At 39.8% G+C, this 6,515-nt stretch overlaps 1 non-coding gene across 1 annotated transcript; it reads right to left on the bottom strand.

Moving 5' to 3' along the window:
• Positions 1 to 6,043: 6,043 nt before the first annotated feature.
• On the bottom strand, positions 6,044 to 6,117 carry TRNAR-UCU. The gene has a single exon. It is a non-coding gene; the product is annotated as a tRNA-Arg (tRNA).
• Between the last annotated feature and the right edge of the window lie 398 nt (positions 6,118 to 6,515).

The raw sequence follows: 6,515 nt of genomic DNA, 5'->3' as shown, positions 1-6,515 counted from the left end.
TAAAAAATAAAAAGTAAGGAATTATAAGCTGGCAAGGTCCTTGCGATCTGTGAGGTCAACCAAGGGTTGCCTCGCCTAAAAAAAAAAAAAAAAAGTTAATCCCTTCACCCATGTCCTTACCCTATTCCCCTGTCACTTTCTTAGAGATCTTGTCTATCATTTATGCCTATTTTTTCTCCTTCTCTCTCTCTTGAATATTCAAACTCTCCTCAATAGCTTTCAAATTAGCTTGTCTCTCCTACTAAAAAGTATATAAAATAGGTAGAGGTACAGACACAAGTTTGGTCAAGTGTTAGTGCTGAAACTGAGTAATGGGTAAATATCGCTATTCTGTCTAATTTCATTTATGTTTGAAAATTTTCAAAATTAAAATGTTTTAAAATAAGGAAAAACAGCAACAAAAAAGGTTTTCTTGTTTGCCTCCTATGCTTTCCAGCTTACCACCCTCTCTTCACTCCTTCTCAAGCAAACTTCTAAGAGTTGCTTATTTGTAATATCTTCCACATCCTCACCTTCCATTCCCTCTGCAGTCCACTTCAGTCTTGTTTCTTGCCCTAATACTCCATAGAAACTGAAACGTCTGCCACCACTTATTTCCATGTCACTTGATCTAAGGGGCAATTGTTAGTTATAATAGTTCTTGACTTCTCAGAAGTATGCGGTGCCCAACCAAGTCCCTTCTTGAACGTTCCCTTCACATATCCTTGGAAGCAATAATATTCTGGTTTCCCTCCTAACTCTTGGCCACTTCTTTTTTAACTCTTCTCTACTCTGCTATCACAAATAGTTCCTTTCAGCTCACTTTTAAGCGTTTCTTCTCACTCTACATTTTCTTCTAGGTCATCTCATTTATATTATAGCTTCAAATTTCACCAATGTGCAGATGACTTCCCAAATCAAACCATCAGTTCAGACTCTGCCCCAGCTTTCAATTCTACACGTGCTTGACATCTCTTGGATATCAAAAAAGCACCTCAAATTTTAAGCTCAAAACTCACTATTTTCTACTCTAAACCTTTTCTTCTTCCAGTGTTTCCTATTTTGGTCAATGGTATGCAAGTCAGATACATTGACACCATCTTTGTCAATTCCTTCCTCTTTCTGTCATTTCCATTTCATCACCAAATCCTGCACATTTCAGCTCACAAATATCTCTAAAACCCCTCTTCTTCTCTCTATCTCCACCATTACCATCAGCAACACCATCATCATTCCCCTAATCCAAGCTAACATCAGTTCTCACAACTACTGGAAATAACTGCTAATTTAGTTCCAGAATCTACCTCGGGCACCCTTCCTCTGTTCTTGGAACTGCAGCTGGAGTAATCTTTCTAAAATGAAAATCTAATCATGTTATTCTCTGGCCTAAAACCCTTCTGTGGTTTTCCCTTGTCTTTTGGATAAGGACAAAACCCCCTACAGTTACTACAAGGCCCTCTGGGGTCAGCTTCCTGCCTCTCTCTCCAACCTCGTTTCTTGCCACCTCTACCTCATTCTCTGCAGTCAAACCACACCTGCTCTTCAATGCTTTGTTCTTCCTCCCCACACAAGACCTCTGTGCTCTGCTCCTGTCTGGAAAGCTCATTCTTTCATTCTTTACCTTGTTATTCCTACTGATCTCTCAGACTCAAGTCAAGAGACACTTCCTGTAGAAAGCTTCTCTAAAGAGGTCATCTCCCTGACATAAACTCTCTTTGCTCCATTGATCTCTCCTTCATTCATAGTTACAATTTTACATATATTTGTGTGATAATTTCTGTCTCTTTTTGTTAATTACTATATCCCAGTACCTATAGTAGGTACTAAACAAATATTTGTTGAATGTATAAATGAATTCATGTTTATTCCCTGTCAGGTTTCTATCTACTTAAACTGTCTCTAGACTATCTCTTCTTCATCTCTGAGTGGATATTCAGGGATCACAAACTCATTTTTAATATTAATCTACTTCTGTACTTTTAAAACTAGAGTATGCCAGGCACCCCTGTGTGGGGCAGGCCAAACATCATTTTTACTATGTTCATTTCCTTTTATTTTTTCTCATATTACAACTAAGATATATTGATTTCTTTTAATTATGTGAGTAAAAAGTTTATATTATCTATGAATTCTATTGCAGGATAGTAAAGGAGAAGTGAGAAAATACTGAACTTATTATACAAGGCACATTTGGATGCAATAGGTTGAGAATATTGTCCTAAACGACAGGCCCATATTAATCTCTGAACTTAACTCTCCCATCACTCCCTCCACTCCAACCATGTTGACCTTTGTGCTTTCCCTCAAAGCCATCAAGTTTGTGCCCACCTTAGAGTTTTCGTTCTTGTCTTTCTGTTTGGAATACCCATTCCCTAGATCTCATTGATCTCCTTTGCTTCATTCATTCTTCACTCAAATGTGATCTCCTGTGAAAGGTCTTCTGTGATCAGCATGCTTCACACCATTCTACCTCTTAGCATCAGTTAAGTTCCTCCAGCAAATACACTAATCCCATATATGTAATATAAGGGATATATAGTATATATAATACACTATATATACTGTTCTTCCCTATATACACATGCCTCTGTTAATTTAAAATTAGGCACAGTAAGAGATTAACAATAATAACTAATAAAATAGAACAATTATAAAAATATATATTGTAATAAAAGTTATGTGGATGGATTTGGGACCCTTATTAAATTAAGGATTATCTGAACACAAGCACTGTGATACCATGATAGTCAATCTGATAACTGAGATACTACTAAAGTGTCTAATGGAAGAGTAGTGTATAAAGTGTGGATATGCTGGACAAAGGGATGATTCATATCCCATGCAGGACGAAGTGAGAGGGTGTGAGATTTCATCATGCTACTCAGAATGGCATGCAGTTTAAAACCTATGAATTGTTTATTTCTGGAATTTTCCATTTAATATTTTCAGATTGTGGTTAACCACAGGAAACTGAAACCGAGGAAAGTGAAACCCAAACCGAGGAAAGCGAGACCGTGGATAAGGGGGGCCTACAGTATCTCTACCTACAGTTCTATCATAAAGTTATTTATCTATCTATTTTTTATCTCTGCCATGGGAATAAGCACTCTGTGACAGAAGTGGGCACTGCTACTTTGGATCTCAGTGCCTAGAATATGAAAAGTGGCACAAAATGGGTGCTTGATGAATATTTGTAAAGTAAATGAATTAGTACATGAAAACACTGCCTGTGTTTGTGGTCCCTAGAAGCTACGTCTCTTTCTCTTTTCTATCTACATAATTTATAGCCAATCTAAGCATCAATTCTTTCAAATATATTTATCAAATTTCTACCATATTTCAGACACTGAGAATACAATAATAAATAAGATACATCCTGTTGGCATACTTTGTAATTATGATCAGCTCCAAACCTGTGAAGAATTTGAGTTTAACAATAAAGTAACTTTATAAAAAAAACAGCAATTTCTACTTTATATTCTATGTTTTAAATACAGTAATTATGATGTTCATAAATTAGGAGTTATCGCTCATGTATTAAGCAAGCTGTCATCGAATACAGAGGAATTTTTACCAATGTAGAAAATCCTGCCCCCAGTCCTGTGATATTCTTCTTCAAGCCCCCAAAACAGCATCTTTAGAGACTGAAGGGGATGAGGGCTGGGTGCAGTTTGAATAGGTAGAAGCTTCTAGTTCCCTTAAGTAGTGTAGCCAGCAGGGACCTCGACCTACCTGCTGAGATGAAGCCCCCAGCTAAGGTACAGAGGGACAATCTGCCTTCTGAAGGACTCCATGAGCTAGAAAAAGTCCAATCTATCATCTTTCGTAGGGTAGCACAAGTCAGTATCAGCCCCAGCTGAGTGTAAACAGTCACCCTGGATGTTCCAGGCAGTGGCTGATCATTCAGACCCTTTAATTCCCCACTTTGTGGCCAAGCACCTTTCCCACTTGCTATGGAGACAGACAAAAGCAACTAGAACACTAACATAGCCTATATAGCTGTACAAAGCTGTACATGGGAGTTTCTCATTCATTTTCACATTTGGAGGATGGATAATATAACCTTGTTTTTTACAAATAAGCAAATTAAAGTTCAGAATGTTTAGCAACTTGGCAAAGCTGCAACTTAAACCAAAGTCTTCTGATTCCTAGTAAGAAAATAAACATGACTGGCAAAAATCAAGTATGAGAGATTATCTTTGGGTTTTAATTCTCACTGATAAAGAACTTCACCTAAAGAGCTAGCTACACTGCACCCTGATCGAACATTTGACAAATATCAGTTTGATGTCTACTTGGGCACATATTCCCTCAGTTTCCAACCCTGACTCCTGGCTCCCACAGTTTCAAGAAGCTTTTATTCCTAGAAAACTTCTAAAATCGAATGAACCTTAATGTGGACCATAATGAACCTAGACCTTTGCCCCAATTATTAACAGTGATTGAGGAACTCTCTCCCTACTTATTACTGATGAGTTGCCCAGTTGCAATAGAATGATTCAAGGGAAACTAAAAAGATGAAGTATTCTAAATATAATTGAAAAATGTGACAAGCCCCTTCCCTAAACTACACCAAATTTTCTTTTCAGGCTAGAGCTTAAAGCAAAAATATCTAGGATAGGCTGAGCTAACAATTAAAAACAGGCTCCAGAAGGGTTTGTGCAGCAGTTTCTGATCCACAGCAGTATCCTCCAAAGGGCATGTCCATGGGGCTGTAGAGGGTAGTTAATATCTGAACTGGCATTCCACCAAGGTAACTTAGAAGGGGAAAGCTATGCAGGCTCTTACTGTAAGAACTGTAAGTCCTTTAAAGTACTTAACCACTTCGAAAGAATTTTAGGAGTTTCAATTTGCTACAAACATGAACATGTCCTAAAGGCAAAAAACATCAGTCTCCCTCCAGAGTCCTCCTGTCTGCCCTAACAATTTCCACCTCTTGGCATGGTGAAGTTGTGGTTAAATCGCATGTAGATTTTCCCCCTTCACCCCACCCTAGCTTCCTCAGAGCCCAATGCACAGCTGGCTGTGTCATCTGGTCACCTGTCCAGAACCCAAGTGGGAAATGAAAGATGCTGAGAAGCAGTGGGAGGAGAGGTGTGTCTTCTCAGGTTTCCTAGGTTAACTGGAGGTGGAGGTCAGTCCCTGGCTTGGGTGGCACCCTCTAGCTAATAGGCTGGAAGCTGCAATATGCAAGGGAGAAAGAGCTAGACCAGACCAAAATAGAAACCTAAACTCCCTCCCAATCTTCCTGAAGGTTGAGAAAGGGAAAGAGAACAGAAGTGAATGTGGGATGAGAGAGATGGTGAAAAGATGGCTTGTTGGAAACTGGGAATTATGAAAATAACATTTAGATACAACCTTCAAAGCTCACCCTGCAAACAGGAAGGGCTGGAAACTTTTCTCAGTAAAGAGCATTTAAGTATAAAGCCTTTGAGTTTCTGGGGACAAGTTCATCTGCCTCTGGTAATTAGTGTGCTGCTGTGTAGTTTATTTCACTGAGACAAAGAGCAATGATTACATCTCACCTTGTAGATGAGGAAGTGAGTGATGAGCTTTAGCACAAAAAGTCCTGGGAATGCAAACATAACATATAGCTGACAAAGATAGTACAAGAAATTATCCTCTGCATGACTCCACCCACTTCCTGACCTATGTAGATCAAGGTGGTTGTTACCTTAGAGGACAACTGGACATTTTCTCATTGCCATGTGGGACAATCTGCCTTTCTGTGTTTTAAAAAGTAAAAGAAGCTAACCATAGTAGACCCAGAACCAGTGCCTGGCATCCCAGTCACTATGATCAGTGATTCATCTATGAAGCAAAAGATGCAAAGGCTATATCATTCAGGCTGAGTACAGAGATGCAGCAAACATCTGAGAATTTACCAACAATGAAAATTCATAAGGGAAGAATAGAGAAAGAATGAAGAGGGAGGGAAGGGAAAATGAGAGGAGAGCCAGGATTCCCAGGGAAAGGGCTTCCTTTCTCTGTTCCCAGAGGGATAAATATAATTATGAACCTAGCATGACACCATACAAAATAAGAGAAGAATCTGCCAGGTGATCATCTCTGCCGGGACTCGAACCCGGAACCTCTGGATTAGAAGTCCAGCGCGCTCGTCCATTGCGCCACAGAGACCTCACCACACACACAGCATCAGTACCAGAACTGAAAAAGCACATACCTTCTGCATCACGGAGCCATCTCAGCATCCTGCTTTCTCAGCAGTGGGGGGACAGGGACAGCTGGAAAATCTGGAGTGGAGATCCACCAGCCGGTTCCATCGAAGCTTTCTTCAATGCTGTGGGTTTGGGGGGTCCTCAGAGGATTGGAGGAATGTAATGATGGTCACTTTCCAAATCCTATAATCTCTGATGGAATAAGACAGAGCTGGAGACTTTGCTCTCCTTCCCTCTCCATCCCTAAGGGAGGATACGGAGAAAGCCTCTCTATTCTCATGCTAACTAAGCAGAGCACACCCTGTCCAGCAGAGCAATGAGGAGCCATCTCTGTCTCGACCCTCTCTCCCTCACTGT

Source organism: Pteropus vampyrus, unplaced genomic scaffold (assembly GCF_000151845.1).
Source record: "Pteropus vampyrus isolate Shadow unplaced genomic scaffold, Pvam_2.0 Scaffold217, whole genome shotgun sequence".
Lineage (NCBI taxonomy): Eukaryota > Metazoa > Chordata > Mammalia > Chiroptera > Pteropodidae > Pteropus > Pteropus vampyrus.
This window is presented reverse-complemented; position numbering and strand designations above follow the sequence as displayed.